At 47.6% G+C, this 20,310-nt stretch overlaps 1 protein-coding gene across 2 annotated transcripts in view; it reads right to left on the minus strand.

Moving 5' to 3' along the window:
* LOC115091183 overlaps positions 1-11,484 on the minus strand; it is a 38,472-nt gene extending 26,988 nt beyond the window's left edge. Inside the window, exon 1 of one of the 2 annotated variants that reach the window (XM_029601184.1) lies at positions 11,465-11,484. The gene's annotated coding sequence lies outside the window, so the exon portion shown is untranslated. Of the gene's footprint in view, positions 1-1,320; positions 1,499-11,464 lie in introns of those variants that run through there. The other variant, XM_029601182.1, reaches the window with a different exon arrangement.
* Between the last annotated feature and the right edge of the window lie 8,826 nt (positions 11,485-20,310).

Consider the following 20,310-nt stretch of genomic DNA (forward strand, 5'->3'; position numbering starts at 1 on the left):
TTCCAGCTAGGAGAGGAGAACCCAGATGATGATGTTCCGTCTGAAGCTTTGCAGAGAGGAAAGGCAGTTCCTCAGTCTCACCAGACCCACGGTGCAGGATAGGGCGAGCCTCTATGGAGAAAGAGATGATACAAGCAAGATAGAACAAGAGCGGCAGTACTCACTCTGATGCTGGTAGTTGTAGTAAGGGAGAGCCCTGAGGAGCGGAGGTCTAGGACGAGCAAAGCCCCCGAGCAGCGGGTGCCGCAGGTGTCCTGGTAATAGGTCGACAACCCTGAAGGGTAAAGAGGAGCAAGACAAGGCCCCCGAGGGGCGGGTACCTTAGGCGTCCTTGTTGGTAGTAGATAACCCCCGAGGGTATAGAGGATCAAGGCAAGGCTCCCATGGAGCGGGTACCTAAGTCGTCCTGGAGCGAGAGAGCACAGAGCGGGAGCGTCTGGTAACGAGGAGAGATCAGCATGGAGGATTCCTTGCTAACTTGTAGTTGGAATTGAGAAAGGAGTTTAAATACCAGCGCTAGTGATGTCATGCGGTGGGGACGCCCCCGAGGTTCCCGCCATGACGCATGTAAAGGACGGGGCTGTGCGAGTGTGCCCTAGGTGACTCCTGGAGAAAGATGGCGAACGCAATCGCCCATGCCGGACCGAGAACGCCAGAGGGTTCGGTGTGGAGAAGCGGAGGCAGCCATCTTACCAAAACAGACTGAGTCAGGCAGAAAAAAGGTGAGCAACAGAGGGTGCAGCTGTCTGCGACCGAGGTGCGCAACAGCCGCCTCACTTTGCCACATGACAGAACTGCCCCTGGAGGGGAGGTTATGTCACATCATGTCATTAATTAGCTGCCCATCATTGTTTATATTACATAAATAAAAATCTATAACATTTATAATTTACAGAGTCATTTTATCAGGGCAATAGCTTCTTATAAACTATCCATGCTTTTGGGATGAGAGTCACTTCCCTACACACAGCAGGAATAAACATCTCAGGATTCTGAAAAATCATTATCGGAAATATTCTAATGACTGGAGTTCTTCTCTGTGAATTTCCCTGAGCATATACTGATGGACTCTGTGCAGCTCCCAGAACTATCCTGTAAAAACAGTCAGACCTTTTGCCACAATGACATTTCCCCCTGCCACTTTAGGGGGTCAATGCTAGCTAAAAGGTCTCTTGGGCTCTAAGGATTGAGTCTTCCCTCCATCAAAGAGAAGAAAAGAGAGTTTCCGCTATGTGTGAAGAACATGCAAGAGTTTTAGCCTTCATCCCCCACCCAGGCCAGGAAAGATTCCAGAAAAGAATAAAGGGAGAGATGACCTACCTCGTGACCTTTTCCCTCCCCTACGCTCCCCAGGTATGTTTCTTTGGCTCTCTGAAGGTGGAAGGTGCCTGGCTGACGTTTGTGGAGTGAGATGTGAAATCTTTTGCTCCCTCTGCTTTCCTTCTCACCCTCCGGAGTGTTTGCATCACGTGACCTCCAGCTTCTCTTGGAAACCAGACTGAAAAAAAGGACAAGGGAACTTGTCAAGCACCCAAGGAGGGCGCGAGGGCGTGGGGGAAGCAAACTTTCAAAAGCCAGGAAATACAATATAGGCAAACAACAGCGACAAAAACCCAACACAATGTCAAAGGAGAGAGAAGCAGCGTCTCTTTAGCTGGAAAAGGAAAGTCAGAGAGTGAAAAAAGAAAAGTGCCGTGGACTGGCAGTCAGTCCCATGGAAAGTGGGAAGCAGGTTGTGAACTGAAAACCCTGCCAGTGTTCCTGGGAACAGGGCCTTTTGTTCTGTTGCCAGAATTCACAGCCCTGAAGCTGCAGTGGGCCACCGGACATTAGCAGAGGTAACCGCAAAACTGCGCAGTATCATTGGAAAGTTCAACGTGCTAAAAGCCCTTCCACGCGTTTCTCCTTGCTCCCCACATTTTCCTCACCCCAGCCCCATGACACACTGCTGCAGAGCTGGGGGAATGGCATGCTGTAAGGTAGGATTTCTTAAGGGTGAGACGATTAAGCCTTACCCTACTAATTAGCAGCATGGCCTACGGTAACGCCTCACTCCTAAATGTTCCCATGTCCAATGTACTCTCAGGAGAGATTAAAACCCAAGGCTTTCTTTCCTCCCCAAAAGCTCCCTTTCAGTCACTCAGGGACTGAATGCTGCTCTGTATGTTTACTATTATATAAACCACCTTCCCAGCTCTGCATATAAAAGCCTCCCAAAGCAGAACAATAACATTTCAAAATAAACTGACCAGCCCAGACAAAACTACCAGGCAGCACATGTAGGGCAGGGAATTTTGTTTGCTTTATTTTAAAACATTTTTTTTTTGGTGGGGGAGCAATTCAGGTTTCGGTTTGTTTAATGTTTATTTTGGGTTGTTTTCTTTATTGCACTGAAATAAACATTACATTAAAAAAAAATAAATACATTTCCCCCTCCCTCCAAGCACCAAAAAATTAAAATTAGCCCCCTTCCAGGCCTTCCTCATAAGTCCCACCCTTGCTGGGGTCAGCCAACTCGCCGAGGGCTGCCAGAAGTGATCCTCATTTGCTTCTGCCTGGTGGGGTCCCAGTTGGAAAATGGCTCCAACCGGTCTGGAGGTCACGCAATGAAAGGGTGCTGGCCGCAGGCTGGCCAGGACCCAGCAGGGCAGGAGTAACTGGGGATTGCACCTGCCACTTTCTGCTTGGTAAGCTGGCAGACCTCAGCAAGCAGTAAGGTACCTCTGTGTCATCGGAGACTTATGGGGAAGGTCTGGGGGGGATTTCTTTACATTTCTTGGCAGCTCTTTTGGGGGGTAGGGTTGTTCTGAAATAAAAGTCAATAAAAAGAAACAAACCCTGAATTTTGGGGGGTGTATCATTACATTTTTAGACAAAATGAAACGCTTGTTCTGTTCCTTTTTTCATTTCATTTAAAAAATGAATGCACAACCTTACTAGTCACTGCCTGCCTCCCCCTCCACAAAAACAGCCTAGGTTTTGCAGTAAATAATTACTCCTGGCAGACTCTGCATTTACTGTTCAGGAGCTGGTGGCAGGGCAGGGTGTGGTAGCCAGGAGGCAGGACTAGCCGAAGAGTCTGATGTGCCCACACCATGTGCTGCTGAGATGAAGGACCCAGGATATTATTAATCACCAGCGCTGTCAACATCTTAATGCTTTTATTTGCTTACAGGACGACAGCCAAATTTGAAAGCGAGATGGCAGCGTTCAGGTCACTGATTAAAACATTTGCAGAAGGAAAGAAGCACAGGTTACTGCAGGTGCTTCGTATAGGGAATGAAACTGTTGGGTTTCTGTTGTAGGGGGCTTGAATGAACTGTGCCCTTGTGCACAGACCACTGTAACATGAAAGTTAACGTATGCTAGATGAAGACGGGTAATTTGATATGGACCAAAATATTATGGTCTCGGATCGCAAACCTAAACTCTGCCCACTGTAGTGAAATGTGTTCCGCTGGATGGGATTTATTGAACCATGATCCAAAATCTGATTAAATCGATCCAGAAAACCTGGGGGGGAAATGACAAAGGACTTTTTTTCTCTGATCATTTTGGGGATAATTTTCAAAATGCTGCAGCAAGTAAAATTGGAAGTTATGTGTGTTAATGTACCCATGAAAGTTGTATGTTTGCAAAAGTCCAATTCTGCACCTATTAACAGCGTCACATGCAAATGTGAAAGGGGAAAAACGGGGCGCGTTAGGAGCGTTCTGAGGCAGGATTCAGAAGTTTGCACACAAGTTAGTATTTTGTAAGGGGTATACAGTATATGCCTCTTGTACGCATATTACCAAACTCGTACACAGGCTTTACGTCTCCTGAGTTGGGGAACTGAAATCATACACATCTTTTGACTGCAGTTCTGGGTTAAGAACTGGGGGTCTGAGGGAACTGGTGCAGGTCTGGGTGAACAGGCGGAGGCGTTGAGGCGAACTGGTGATTCCAAGCACCCATGCATGCATTTTCTTAAGGAGTACGCCCATGCTTTATAAAATACCTGCCTGTGCTCAGAAAATTCAGTAATTATGTGTACTTATTACAATTATTTTGCGTGTAAGAAGTATGTGGCTGCCTGCAGTACAAAAATGTCAGTGCACATACTTTCAGAGTGGCGATATGCGGTATTTTATAAACACTCACTTCTGTGTATATCTGCTGATTTACGCACACGATTGAAAATGACTCTCTTTAATTGGGTTTAGGAGAGCTATCACTAGTCCCCTCCTAAAGGGAAATGACTAGAACAATGAGAGGAGTTTAGGTCTAAGGTTACGATCTTTTGCTCCATCCATAGCAGAAATCCACCTGCCAGGTAGTCAATGACAGCCAAAGAAATTAATTTAGCCCTGATCTTAGTATTGTGCTAAGTTAAAATTAAGTACTTGCGTAACTGGGAAGAAGGAGAAATTACTACTTACCTGATAATTGAATTTCCTTAGTGTAGACAGATGGATTCAGGACCAGTGGGTTTATGCTCCCCAGCCAGCAGATGGAGACAGAGCAAGCTGACGTCATAGTATATAGAACTTTGCAGTGACCCCAGCCTGTCAGTATGCTCTTTAAAAGCAACTGTGGACAGACTAGCAAAAAACGTGATTAAAAACAATCAACCAACAAGAAACACTGAACTCAAGTAAGAATACAGGTACCCCAATCTAGGGACTGGATGAACACTTACCAGTAATCCCCTGATACCCGGAGCCCCACAGGAGGACCATTGACACAATCATTCGGTAGCCGAGGGTGGAAGGCTGAATCCATCGGTCTACACTAAGGAAAACAGAATTATCAGGTGAGTAGTAATTTCTTCTTTCCTCAAGTGTAGACAGATGGACTCAGGACCAGTGGGATGTACAAAAGCTACTCCCAAACAGGGTGGGAGGCTGCCTGCGGTCCAGTCAACACTGCACAGGCAAAGGCTGCATCCTCCTGGGCCTGCACATCCAGACGATAAAACCTGGAAAAAGTGTGTAAGGAGGGCCATGGCGCAGCTCGGCAGGAGACAACAATATAACCTCCGGCCATGACACTGCCGGAGCCCTAGTGGAATGAGCCTTAACCTGAGTAGGCAACGGCTTTTCAGCATCCACCTAAGCGACCATGGCTACCTTCTTAATCCAGCGAACTATTGTAGCCCATGAAGCTGGTTCACCCTGCTTCCTTCCATCATGAAGGACAAACAGACGATCCGTCTTATGGAAAGGTTTAGAAACCTCCAGATACTGCACGACATGCCTCTTGACATCTAAGGGATGCAAGAGGTGATACTCTTTTGCATCCCTGTCCTTATCCAAGGATGGCAAGGAAATGGACTGATTTAAGTGAAAATACGAAACCACCTTAGGCAAGGTGTTGTGTCCGTCGGTCTCAGACGGCTTCGACCTCTGTGCCTCACCTTTCTTCCTTCTCTTTCCTCAAGCCTTGGGAAGATGGCTGCTGCCACGTCTTCATGCCGCTCTCTCCGGCGTCCCCGGAATGGCAACGGCGACGGAGTTCGCCATGTTTCTCCTGAGGGCCTCCTAGGGTGCGCGCGCGCACGCCACCCACATCTTTATCCACGTCATGGCGGGAACCTCGGGGGCGTTCCCCTCGAGTGACATCACACCATCTGGGTATTTAGCCTGCCCTTCGTTTGCTAACAAACTGAGTTAGCAAGGATCGTGAATGGATTGAATGCATCCGGTCTAAGCTGCTCTGCTGCTTCCTTGCTGCCGCTGGAAGCTCTCTCTGCCCTCCAGGGCCTTTTCATCTCTAACCTGGGTACCCACTCCTCGGGGGGCCCTTATGCTTTCTTTCAGGTACCTATCTGGGATACCAGGTACTCGCTCCTCGAGGGCCTATTCTCCCTGCCTTGGTGCCTACAATTCAACTACTTCTGCCTGCCAGGATCTCCACCAATACAGCTATCTACTTCAGTGAGTAATCTAACTTCTCAGTCTGTCTCATTTACAGCTCAGTGCTGGGAGCCTGCATCTGGGACTTCCTCTGCTACCTCGCGCTGCCTACCATCTACTGGGTTATCTCACTGCTGCCACCTCCTGGGCAGTATCTCCAAGCTGTATAATAAATACAAATCCTCTGTGTCTGCGTGTATAGAGTCTAGCCTAGTACTGCGGTTCCTCACGGGGCTCCTCCCCGTGGGAGTGGCTATCACCGAAGTACCCAAGAATCCACTCCAACACCTCAAAACCATAACAATCCTGTGGCCTTCAATCCTGCGAACTATTCTGCCCAACATGGGCCACGGGGGAAAGGCATAAAGAAGCTTGTCTTCCAGCCAGACCTATATGAGGGCATTGATACACAGGGACCACAGATCCCTCCTGCGACTGAAGAACCGAGGAACCTTTGCATTGCGAGAAGTTGCCAGCAGGTCTAGGAACAGAAGGCCCCAGCGATCCACTATCAGCTGAAACGCCTCATCCAACAATACCCATTCTCCTGGGTCCAGACGCTCCCTGCTGAGAAAGTCTGCGCATACGTTGTCTTTTCCTGCAATGTGAGAGGCCATGATCACCTGGTGATGTTCTTCTGCTCATTGCATAAGTTGGTCTATTTCTTGCAACACTTGCTGGCTCTTGGTTCCTCCCTGCCGATTGATGTAAGCCACCATCGTTGCGTTGTCCGACATTACTCGGACCGCTTGACCTCGCAGGCTGTTGCTGAACGGCAAACATGCCAAAAGGACCACCCCGGCTTCCAGGCAATTGATGCTTCAGAGGGACTCTTTGGCATTCCAGCTTCTTTGCACCGTTAGCTCCTGACAGGGCTGGTGCTAGCTTTTTTGCTGCCCTGTGCAAACAATTAGTGCTGCCCCCCCCCCCCCCCGTTCATTCATTCTCTGTCCTGGGCCCACCAAAAAACACCCAGCTTCCTTCAGCGATACAAACTTTAAAAAATGACACCATCCCCTCCCCCATATGGTATTAGGCCTATTGTGATGTGTGTTGGGTGTGGGCTTGACCCTCTGAAAACCTGAATACACTAATGCACTTCCTATTAGGAAAATGCCTCACCTCAGTCACACATGCAAAACATAAACAGACCCTCAACAAATACAGAATAAAGCAACCATAAAGTAAAAAATACAAAAGCACAGACAAAAACTGAAGTGGAAACAGCAAAAAATCAGACTCTATGCATTGCAACAAAACATACTAATAATATTATTTCAGAAAAAGCTGATGAATAAAAACAGCAGACACATCAAACAACACCTAAAAAATAAAACTAAAAAGGATTTAAACAATTCACGCTCTCCATACCTGGGAACTTTGATTTCAAAGATTTCCTGAGATTGTCATGGATTAGTGGGAGTGGGATGCACAAACTTTCTCCTCTCTTTCTTCTATACACATACACAAGCTTATACACACATAGACTCCCTCTCAGATAAACTCGCAGGTGTCTTCAGCTCTTCTTTGGTTGGGATCTAACAGCAGCATCAGGCCCTCATCTTCATTTCAACTGCTGGCAGATTGGAATCCACCTGCAGCATTCATTCTCTCTCTCTTTCTCTCTCTCTCTCTCTCTCACACACACACAAACACACACACACACACACATACACACAAACAACCCAGGCAGCTCCCATTCTCTCTCTCTCTCACACACACACACATAACCCAGGTAGGCTCCCATTCTCTCTCTCTCTTTCACACACACACACACACATAACCCAGGCAGGCTCCCATTTTCTCTCTCTCGCACACACATACACACACACCCACCCACCCCAGACAAGCTCCCATTTACACTCACACATCCCAGGCAGGCTCCCATCCATATCCACCCAAATCCCAAGCAGGTTTCCATTCTTACACACACACTCCCTGCCCATCCCAGGAAGGCTCCCACCATTGCGCTCTCATACACACCTAATCCCTCTCTCTCTCACACACACAAACACACACACACATAAACAACCCAGGCAGCTCCCATTCTCTCTCTTTCTCTCTCTCTCTCTCTCTCTCTCACACACACACAAACAACCCTAGCAGCTCCCATTCTCTCTCACACACACACACGCACCCCAGACAAGCTCCAATTTACACTCACACACCCCAGGCAGGCTCCCATTAACATCCACCCAAATCCCAGGCAGGCTCCCATTCTCACACACACACTCCCTGTCCATCCCAGGAAGGCTCCCATGCATGCATGTGCACACACAAGCGCATACCCCCACCCATCTGTTGTGGCCTCCTGCTTTTTCGCCGCCGGTAGGATTGCGTCCATTGGCAGCACCACACCAGCTTTTCCACCACCGGACCTCTCCCCGCTCCCAACACCACCCTACCGGGTAGGTCACCCTATGCAATTGCACGGTTTGCATACCCGGTGGCGCCAGGCCTGATTGCTACCAATAATAAGTGAGCGGGATAGGGTCTGTGGGCATGTCTGGTGGGGGGAAGGGGAGTCCATTAGAGTGGCTCTGGATAAGGAGGGGGATCAATGAGCAAGTATAATGGAGCAGAGGAGGTTCAAATGAGGGTCCAAAACTATATTAAGGCCCAGTGTCCCATCACAATCTTATATAAAGCAATGCAATTGCTGGGTTAGTTCAATTTTAGCTCTCAAAAGCTGGTCAAGAAATGCATGAAGTTAGCCTGATAAAAAGGTTTCACCTGATATATATATAGATATTTTTTTGTTTTTATTTGTTAACCTTTATTTCTGTCCATCACAATCTGTGAGGAATGCTGTCTAAATTCTGATTTATTATTGCAGAGGTGTTTGGCTGTCAAACTTAAGTGGAATTTCTGTCACCAGATCAGTGACCATAACATCATCTGATTTAGCCACCTTTGAACCAGTGAAAAATGGAAGAATAATGGTCCATACAGAAACTCTCATCATGTGTGAGAGTGTGTGTGTGTATGAAAATGAAATCGTGAGCTTTGAAAGGGCATCTGCTTTATAAAACTGGGTTTCCTTTTTTATAGTTTTAACATAGTACTGTGAGATGTTGGCTTCTGATGTTACTGCAGGCTTAAAACTCCCTGCACTGATGTCACTGAAGTTCTGCACATGAAAAATCCCATCTGTCCAGCCTCCAGTGCCCATGAGAGGACTCTGTGATCTGCCAGTGCTGGGAACCCCAGGACACGGTGCAGCATCACCACAAATACTCAGGTCGATACAGTACAGTGCGCTCCAACTTAATATCATAGCGATATTAAGTCGGAGGCTCCAAAAATAAAAAAAATGTAAAATTTAAAAAAAAAAAAAATTGAAAATGTGCCCGCGGGTCGGAAGACGGACGCTCAATTATGCCGGCGTCCGCTTTCCAAACCCGTGGCTGTCAGCAGGTTTGAGAACCGACGCTGGAAAAATTGAGCTGACAGCCACCTGTCAAAAAGGAGGCATTAGGGATGCGCTAGTGTCCCTAGCGCCTCTTTTTACCGTGGGCCCTCATTTAAATACTTGATCACGTCCCTAGCGCCTCCTTTTTGACAGGAGCGGCGGCTGTCAGTGGGTTTGACAGCCGACGCTCAATTTTTCCAGCGTCGGTTCTCAAACCCGCTGACAGCCACGGGTTCGGAAAACGGACGCCGGCAAAATTGAGCGTCCGTCTTCCAGGCCGCAGGCACATTTTCAAATTTTTTTTTTTAAATTTTACATTTTTTTTATTTTTGGGGCTTCCGACTTAATATCGCTATGATATTAAGTCGGAGAGTGTACAGTAAAGAGTTTTTTCTACTTTTCTGTACACTTTCCCAGTGCTGGCAGAAATCAAAATGTGCGGCTTGGCTGCACATTTTACTTTCTGTATCGCGCAGGAATACCTAATAGGGCCATCAACATGCATTTGCATGTTGCGGGCGTTATTAGTTTCGGGGGGGGGGGGGGGGGGGGTTGGCCATGCGTTTTCGACAAGCTATTACCCCTTACTGTATAAGGGGTAAAAATAGCGCGTCGAAAACGCGTGGCCAAATGCGGGCTAACAGTGCGCTCCACCGCACAGCACTGTACTGTATCGGCCTGAGAGTAGGGTACAAGCTGCCCCATCCATGGTTTTTTTTTTTTTATTGTTTATTTATGAATTTTTTACAATCATGCAACAAAAATTCAAAACGTACATATATTCAATATTCAAATTGAACATTTTAAAGGTTCAGGGTCTTCACATAAGTTTTATACTCAAATTGAAATAACAAGAAGAAAAAATCTTATTGACCCTGTTTCCTTGTTACAAAACAATATTGAGGAGCCTAATTTAGCAAATAGAATAGTAAACTAAAACATAATACATAAATTGCAGATTACGGAGTATATCTCTATTATATACCAATTTGCCTGGAATGACATTATGAAGTGCTATCCTCCTTTTGTTTCTTGCATTCCTCCAAAAATTTTGCCAAATGTTCTGGGTCATAATAAACATATTTTTTTCCTTCTTTGTACATGATACATTTACATGGAAATCTGACCATTATTTGAATGTCATATGTTCTTGCCATATTTGCCAATGTTATAAACTTTTTTCGCCTCTGCTGTGTATCTTTTGAAACATCAGGGTAGACCCATATTTTTTGTCCCAGGTAGAGGGAGGATCTTTTTAACATAAATAATTTAAGTATTTTGTCTCTATCTGATGATAAAGCAAACTTTACTAATAGAGTCCCTCTTTCCTCTACCTGGGAACTATATGATGTCTCAATGAGGTCGGTTACATTTAATGTTATTTCCTGTACTTCTGGGGAAGATGTTTTAACTCTATCTTTATTTATGAAATAAACATTTAGAACTGCTGGAAAGTTATCTGAGGATATTTGCAATATCTCTGAAAAATAATTTTTCAGCTGTTCTTTTAAAGAGACCATTTTACATTTGGGGAAGTTCACCATTCTCAAGTTAGAGTATCTAACTTGGTTTTCCAAATTTTCAACTTTCTTTGTAATTAACATTTCGCCCTGAATAATAGACGATTGCACTTTTTTAACAGTGTTAATTTCATCTTCAACTTTTTTTAGAGTAACCCCATAATTTGTAACCAATGGATTTATATTTAGCAGGACATCTTGCATATCCTTGATATTCCCATTTAATTTCGTTATATTATTTTGGAGCATATTAATCGATTGCCATAACATTTCCATAGTCACTGTACCCTTATCTATTACTGGTATAGATATTAATTCCTGGGGGTTTGCCAAATTCTGGTTGGGTGCAGTCCACGAAATGGATTGAGGACTTCCTCCAGGTGTTTCAGATCTCTTGACGGACCTACCTCCGACATAAAATACCTCCTGCTCCAAAGGGGGAATTTCCTTTTCCCCACTTACTAGCGGAACTTTCATATCACTGCCCCCCTCAATCGGACTCGATTGCAGAAACGAATACCGTTCCTCTACCAAGTCTGTAGCAGTGACATTTGTAGCGCTGGCAGGTGGTATAGGTGTAATTGGGGCCCCGGGACTGAGAGTCACTTCTCCCAACATATCCAAGGTTTGCTCACCTGCTGGAACTGTAACGGGATTCTCCGGGGTCACGTTCTCCGTAGTTGGGTAGAATGTTGTCAGCGTTGTTTGTTTAGGGCTCGGTCTGGCAAGGGTTGAGGGTTCTTGTCTAACTTTGCCCTTACGCTTCGTATGCGGCATCATAAACTAAGCAATTAGGTACACCAACAAGCTGCAAAATCCACACGACAAACTGCAAATTATTCCATAATTCTTTGGGGTGATGTAAGGAACAATTGAGCATGAAGTGCTGCCTCCCGGCCTTCTCCGGTCTAAGCCGGTCAAAGCCGCGCGCCCCTTCGGAGCGCGCGGCTTAGGCAGCGCGCCGCGACGGCGGGGCGCCGCTTGCCCTTTGTTCTTATAGGGCACGGGCTTCCCTCACGCCGCTCACGTCGCCTGGTCCCGCCTCCTTCCCTCTCCTCAGGCTGGCTAGGTCTCTCGAGCTCTGCTGGGGTTTGAAGAATGTTACAGGGTAAGGCTCTCCGGACTCATGCTCACTTGAAGCCTCTTAGGCTCCCGGAGTTCGGCGTCTGCCCTTTGTTCTTATAGGGCACGGGCTTCCCTCACGCCGCTCACGTCGCCTGGTCCCGCCTCCTTCCCTCTCCTCAGGCTGGCTAGGTCTCTCGAGCTCTGCTGGGGTTTGAAGAATGTTACAGGGTAAGGCTCTCCGGACTCACGCTCACTTGAAGCCTCTTAGGCTCCCGGAGTTTGGCGTCTGCCCTTTGTTCTTATAGGGCACGGGCTTCCCTCACGCCGCTCACGTCGCCTGGTCCCGCCTCCTTCCCTCTCCTCAGGCTGGCTAGGTCTCTCGAGCTCTGCTGGGGTTTGAAGAATGTTACAGGGTAAGGCTCTCCGGACTCACGCTCACTTGAAGCCTCTTAGGCTCCCCGCCCCATCCATGTTTTGTCTTTCCAAACCTCTTCCCGCCTTGTGAATTGATTTTAACCCTGACATTGTTCACTCACTCAGTACCAGCGCCATTAGAAATTTCTCCCAAGGGCCGGCCCGCTGGCTGAATGGCACGTGCTCCGTGCAGAAGCAGCATTCACAGCCTCCTGTGCTGGGGTGGAGAGAGTTGTGCTCATCATTAAGGGCGACACCTGGTGGCTAAATTTAGAGCCCAGGATGCAGGGATCTGGAAGGAGCGCCGGTGCATGGTGCCCAGCCTCAGGACCATTGCTGCAATGACCGGTCTGGGGACAGTGGGAGGGAGGGTCTGGCAAAATAAGAGAAAATCCCTGGGCGCTTGTGAATGAGGGCTCACATGCTGCCAGAATCCCAGCCCTGGGCTTAAAGAAACAAACAAATTTCTTCCAGAATAACTAATTTCCTGCTACGGTCCAGAATCCAATCTCGGATGACTGAGTTAGGAACTGTTTTAGGCAACTCTTCCGGCATCTGCTCCTTTTCTTCCACTTGGCCCCTATTTTTCTAAACTATTACTGAGGCCAAGGTGACTCATGTGTCTTTCTAGTTCATAACTCTGAAGCCATGAATCATTTGGTTGTTTTGCTGTGAGCAGTGCAGAGCCTCCAGTGGATGTCTGAGGGGGTTCATACCTCTTCCAGCAGCTCTCCTGGCAGTGCAGGACCAGCGTTTTCTGCGCCTGGGGCAGATATCCAGAATTACCTCCCCCCCCCTCCCCCCTCGATTTAGCAGTGGCTGCTCTGGTACAGCGCTGTGTCCTTTGGTGGCTGCAGCTCCAGCAAAGCACAACCCTCTCTCTCCCCTCCTACCCAGCATCCCTCTCTCTCTCTTCCCCCACCCCTTGTCCAGCATCCCCTCTCTCTTTTCCATTCCCTCCCCTGCATTCCCCCAATCCACTCTGTGCCCTGCATCCCTCTTCTTTTTATGCCCCCCCCCCCCTTTCTATCCCCACTTCTTGTCCTGCATCTCCCCTTTGATCCCTAGGCACTCCTTCACCTACATTCCCCTTTCTCTCCCCCACCCACTCCTTGCCGTGCATCTTCCACTTTCTCCCTCTCCATTCCCTGCCCAGCAGCACTCCACTTTACCACCCATCCCTTGCCTAGCAGCTTTGCCCCTTCCTCCTCACCCCCTGCCCCCTCCACTTTCTCCCTCTTCCCCATCCCCTTCTCTCCCAGCCATGTGCTCAGCAACCTCTCTCCCCTTCAAAACCTTAGCAGCAATAGCCCCCTCTCCCTCCACATTCCCAACACCCTGCCCAGCAGCAGGAGTCATCGCTCCTCCACCCCTCTGCCCAGCAGCAGCAGCCCCCCCCTCTCCCCCCTATCCTCAACCCCCTGCTCAGCAGCAGTACCTTCTTTGGCACCTCCCTTCACCCTGTGCCCAGCAGTGGCTCCTGCCTTTCTTTCTCGCCTCTCCCTCCTATGTTCCTTGGGCTGCAATGGTGCAGATCTTTGTGCAGCAATATTTGTAGTAACTTTAAGTAAAATCAGCACAGGACCTGTGAGCCATCGCACTCCCACAGGCCCCGAGGCATCCCCGACCCTCCTCTCACACCCTCCTCTTATTCATTACAGCATCCTGAAAACCGGAGTGGTTCTTCAGCCTTTGTGCCGTCTCCCCAATTAATTTTCAGGCCCAAAGGCACCCCTGGAATTTTGATAATTAAACAACAATCATTATGTTCCTAGCCCAGTCCTTCCCAGAACAATCCTATAAAATCACATAATTGGACATCATACTTTTAAACATCAAACTGCTTTGTATGTATGTATGTATAACAAAGTTTAATATTTAAAAGTATATATATCTGTGGTTACCCCAACCAGACCACTGTTGTTAGAGTGGAGGGTGGTATGTATTAATGTAAGGACCTTGTAATGGATTCGGAATTGCACAGGTGGCCAATGAAGAGCTTTCAGTGATTGTGAAATGTGATCAAATTTTCTGGATCTAGCTGCGGCATTTTGTAATAGTTGTAGTTTTTTTTTTAGAAGATAGTTAGGTACTCCGAGTAGAAGTGAGCTGCTGTAGTCTAGGTTTGAAAAAATGAGGGTTCGCAGGACCATGCGGAAGTCAGCGTGAGTCAGCAATGGTTTCAGTCTATGTAGTATTCATAGTTTAGCATAGCCTGATTTGATTCATTTATTTATGTGCTTTTCCATTGTTAGGTTCTCATCAATCTGTATTCCTAAATCCAGCACTTAGTCTGAGGGTGTAATATTGAAGTTGTTCTAGTGTCTGCGGAGTCGTTATAGGCGGGTTTCTTCTTAGAATGATTTCAGTTTTTCTTATGTTTAGAGTTAGTTTGAGCTTGAATTGTTCATAAGAACATGCCATGCTGGGTCAGACCAAGGGTCCATCAAGCCCAGCATCCTGTTTCCAATAGAGGCCAAACCAGGCCACAAGAACATGGCAATTACCCAAACACTAAGAAGATCCCATGCTACTGATGTAATTAATTCACCAACTTGAACATGCAAGGGAATCCTTGTCTGGTGGTTTTTTGTACGGAGGTTTCTGACAAGGGTAACCGATTTGCAGTTATCCTTTTCTTTTCCTCCGTCTATTATTCTTTTATTATTTTCAAAAATATTTCTAAAGATATTCACTTTTTTTATTTTTTCTAATTTTTCTTAAAATCCCTTCTCCCCTGCTGCTTTTCCGACCCACTCCAATTTCTATTTCATACTTATCAAGGTCACCACCTTTATTGATGTTTCATGGGTACGGAGCTGCATGTCCGACATGGGCCATGTTTCGGCACTATGTGCCTGCTTCAGGGACTGCGGGAGAATCTACTGTGTCCTATATAGGGTTCACAGCATTCATGTTACCTTCAACATATACAAATATTAACTTAAACATTAGGCTATAAAAACATCACTACGAAGTGTATTCACTCTTAAATCTATGCCCACCTTACCATTAGAAAACTTACTCTTCAAAACAACAAATACAAATAACGAAAGGATACACAACATAAGAGTAGGAGGGACCGTTGATAGTAGTGAGGAGTGAAGAGTAGTGAGGAGGAACCCTATTGAGATCGCCGACTGAATAGCTCCCTGCTCCTCGGAGTTGTGCCTACGTGCTATACAGAGACTGCTCTTTGGGGTTGTGCATACGTCATCAGTGGAGACCTGAATCGGGCTTCCCTGCTCCACAGGTGGCCTACGTCATTACATCAACACCTCTTACGCTGCGCAGCTCCGCCCCTCGGGGTTGCCTCTCCGGAATACCTCCTGCAGGGTCAGTCTCGCGCCTCCCGCTCTGCGGCCTGTCTGGCACCTTCTTTTTCGGGGTCTTTGCCCAGGTATCATCTCCAGCCTGTTACCCTACTGGGGTAATTCTCCTGGCTCCTTGGGACCTCTCCATAGCCTCACCCAGAACTCCCTGCTGTGCCTGACCTCGTCTCCCGACGGTGTGGACCTGTGGGGAGGAGCCCCACAGGTGATAACAACTCCCATCTCAGGCCAAGGGTCCACATACCCACAAACCATAACAGGGAGAGGCTGGAGCAGGAAACAGAGGGCTGCTCTCCCCTTCTTGAGATGCAGGGCACTGGCCAATAGAGTCATTGGGGCAGAGCCTTATGTATTTTTGCCTATAAGTAAAAGCAGCTCCCAGCCCTCCTAGTGAGGAAATTATAAATATACTTTATTGTCAGTGATTGATATTCTGCTTCATATAAACATCTCAAGGTGGATTACAATAAAACATTTAAAAAACCCAACAGTAAAAGCAATAAAACAATAATAAAAAATACTTTCTTCAGAGGCTAAGAATTGCTGGTACAAATAAGTAACCAACCATACCATGAACTGAATGTTTTCCAGGAGAGGATGCCAAGTTCATGTTTCCTGACCTTTCTCCCATTTTATCGTACACTTCACTGGAGTAGCCCAATCCTGGTTTGTACTCTTTAATCAAAGCCTTAATGCTGCTGGCCTACTGCTCTATCTGCACAGTTTCTGTGTTGACTACACAAAGGCGTTACCACGTTAGTTCACTTAAATAAAGGTCGACAAACAGGCTGGAGGTGAAACCTTTCTACTAAACTAACCTGTCTGCCACCTGCTTTCGGGAATTATATTTCCGTGCTCAGGTCAGTGCAGAATGCGCTCAGGACGATTTGGCTGAATATACAAATGTACAGCAGTGCTTGTTTTTAAAAGTCTTACATAGATTGAGTGAAAGGAGGGGGGACTTGAAACCATGGCACACTTTGAAAAGCAAATCCAAAAGGGACTAAAAGGAGACATTGATTTACTCACAATTGCCAGATAGCATTTGTAGCTGTAAATTTTGCTGCCCGTTACCTCCCCCCGGCCTTTCTCACGCCTCCTGCAATTCACACACATTACAGCAAATGCCATGTCTGAAAGGAAACCCAAATCTGCCCGGTCCTGGTCCATCCTTTGTCACAGCTAGTCAACAATATGTTTATTTACATACATTAATTGCCTTAATGCGAGGTGATTTACAATACATAATAAAAATCCAGATGATAAAAACATCCTTACATCGACAATTACATATTACATTAATCTAATAAAAAGGCATCACCTACAGCTTCTCCTGGGCTTTCTTGCGCAAGACTTGTTATTTCCTGTTTGAGCTGCAGCAACTCTCTTCTCGCTGCTTAATTGCAAACATACTTATTTGACTTTATAGGAGCTTGGCACGGACACAGACCCTTTGCAGATGTGAACAGGAGGTTTATTTTCCTGACAGTACAATCTAAATTGTTTGTCTGTGTTATCTCTGCCAAGGCAAACATGGCTGCCTTCCTAATTTACTTGTGCTCCTTGGAGGGCCTGGGTGGGAGCTTGTGGGGGGGGGCAGAGAAATTTTAAGGAACTGCACCCCCTCTGCAAATCATTCCTTAACAGGGCTTTTCCCTGATGGGAAGTTCTGTGGTAACTCCCCAGAAGTCCAATTTGATATCAGCTGGCAAGTTTCTAATTATTTTATGTGCCAGGTACATCCCCCTATTCCTACTTATCCAAACAACAGTGTCTGCACTGCTGTTGTGGAAAGACGTCTTTGATTACTTTTAGTATCACCGGGTTTAAGTAAGCTGTAGTTATGGAGGACTCCTGGCTACCGAGACCTCAATTAGGACAGGATTTTTTCCAAAGCCCTCTCAGTGCACACAACACGTGCAAGCTCCCTGCCACAAAGAGCTTACAATACATAGGGCTGGCTAGGAAACTTCCAGCAATGGCGGTATTGCTTTTCTGAGTGATGGTGATTGTCCATCTCCCAAAGGGTGGGTCAGAGAGAGGTTACAAGAGGAAGAATCCTAGAGTCCTGGGGGGGGGGGGGGGGGGAAATATCCTCCATGAAGGAGCAGGAGGCTGTGCCTCTCTAGGCTTCAGGAAGGGAGAGGGTGAGTTGCCTCTTTTTTTTTCCATCTGGACGTTGGAGTGGTTTCTGCAAGGGAGCCAGCTGCATCCAGATTCAGGATGGTTTTCTATTCCAAGGTCTAAGGACTATAATATGGGTAGCCAGGACTGACTTTTCTCCCAGCACCCACCCTCTCACACATCAATAGCAAGCAATGCAATCAATAACATGAACGAGACTTAGGCAAGAGTGGGATCAAACAGGCCGCAATTTTATTGTACAAGGGTGCCCGAGCCAGGACTTTACATCTGCTTCCTTGCGCACCTGCCAGCAAGGTGCGCAGATATTAGCATTGCACTATACCCACGACCCCCGCCACCATCAGCAAGGGGTTGTGACCACCAGCTCCCGCCACCTGCAGCAAGGAGCCTCCCGCAGGACAACTGCACCAAATTGTCCTGCCATCACTACATTGCATCTCAGTCGGCTCGGGCAACCCGCCACCCCCGGTTGCGACAACACCGCCTCAAATGAACAACATGAACATAATAACTTAACATAAACAATATGAACATAATCACTTAACATAACAAGTGCCATGAGGGTGGGTGGGCGGGATGCGAGCCCGGGGAGTGTCGGCAGGCAAAGAGGGGGCTGCCAGCGCTCCCTGGGAACCTAATCGGCTGGGTTCCAGCTGATTGGCTCCTTTCTCCCTTGGGAACCAATTAGGGCTCCTGGCCCGCCTCCCTGAGGACCGGATTCGTCCTCGGGGAAGGCAGCCAATGAGCGAGCACGCAGGTGCGGACACGCATGCGCAGTGGCCTGCTTTCCCCGCTCCTACCCCCCCCAGGGTGCCGGCGCGGTGGGTGCCTGGCACCCACATTATGCCCGGGCACACCAATACTCCGTCAGGGTGCCCTTCTCTAATATGGGTAGCCAGGACTGACTTCTCCCAGCACCGATCCTCTCACAAATCAATAACAAGCAATGCAATCAATAACATGAATGAGACTTAGGCAAGAATGGGATCAAACAGGCCACAACTTTATTGTACAACAATTAGGTGCCCGAGCCAGGACTTTACATCTGCTTCCTTGCGCACCCGCCACCCGCCAGCAAGGTGCACAGATATTAACATTGCACTATACCCACGACCTTTTAGTGTTTGAGGTAGTTGTGGGTGGATCCTTGGGCCGGTAGCAGATGACCACACCCCGGGGGGAAGATCCCGAGAGGGACCACCGGTCAGGCTCAGAGTATGGAGACAGACACACACTAGTTCTTTTATTAAACAGTATATTGAACCACCAGAGGTGGCAGTAGTGAGCTGAAGTGCCCAGCTGGGATGTAGTCCTACCGATACTGGAACAGCGATCCTGGATAGCTGAGCTGTAGAGAAACTGAATATAGTGAGTAGGCAGGGTATGCAGAGTTCAGGATCAGAACCATGATGGTAACACTCACACAACAGTTCTTAGGCTCTGTGGAAACACTATACCCACGACGCCGGAGGAGGATGGCATGAGGATGCCGCGGCAGCCAAACGTCTCACAGGCAAAGGGATGGCATGAGGATGCCGCGGCAGCCAAACGTCTCACAGGCAAAGGGAGTCGCCAAAGCGGTAAGGTGGGTGTATTGAAGACGTCGGGCAGCGACGGTTGCAACAGTACCCCCCTTCAAAGGGCGATTTCCTCTTCGGGTACCAGTTTTGGGTTTTGAAGGATTCGCGAGGTGGAACTGACAAAGCATCTCTGTCCAGAATATTGGTCTGAGGCTCCCAAGAGTTTTCTTCGGGGCCGAAACCTTCCCACTTTAGAAGGTATTCAAAGGTATTGCCTCTTTTACGAACATCCAGGACCTTTTCGACTTTGAATTCTACGTTGTCTTCTGCATTGATGACAGGTGGAACTTGAGGTTTGGAAGAAAATTCGCTGTGTATGAGTGGTTCCAGAAGTGAAACGCAAAAGCATTATGAATATCAGCAGCAGTGAAATGAGCTGCTGGGACGTCACTGATCTTCAGTGGAAGTGGCGGTGTTGGGGAACATCCCTAACCCACTTCAAATGATGACACAATAGTGGATCTTTCAGCTTGATGAGGGGACTCCTTAAGTCTTCCACTAGACTTCTGAGAATGAAGTTGCCTTCTGCCCCTGAGTCCGCCGGGGCAGGAGTCTGAACCGTGATTGGTCCATAAGTCAAAGAGACTGGAAGAGACAGCGGAGGAGAGGACACGGTATGGCCTAAGAACAGTCCTCCTGCAGGACTTAGGCCCCTCCGTTTTCCGGATGAAAGGAGCATATAGAGATATTATGGCTGGGCTGACCACAGTACATGCAAAGGCCGCGCTTCTTCCGAAGTCTTCTTTCTTTAGAAGTCTAATGTCCATGACCAAGTTGCAACGGTTCATCTCTATCAGCAGCAGGGATTACTGGAACCATTCGAGGTGCAGATATAGCACTAGCCTGTTTCAACCCAGGTAACACCTTAGGCCAGAGTTCCTTCACCTTGTCCCGGAGCCGTCCAGCGAGTCAGGTGTTTCGCGAGCAGCCAGCTCATCCTTTAAA

The sequence above is a fragment of the Rhinatrema bivittatum genome, chromosome 4 (genome assembly GCF_901001135.1).
Source record: "Rhinatrema bivittatum chromosome 4, aRhiBiv1.1, whole genome shotgun sequence".
Classification (NCBI taxonomy): domain Eukaryota; kingdom Metazoa; phylum Chordata; class Amphibia; order Gymnophiona; family Rhinatrematidae; genus Rhinatrema; species Rhinatrema bivittatum.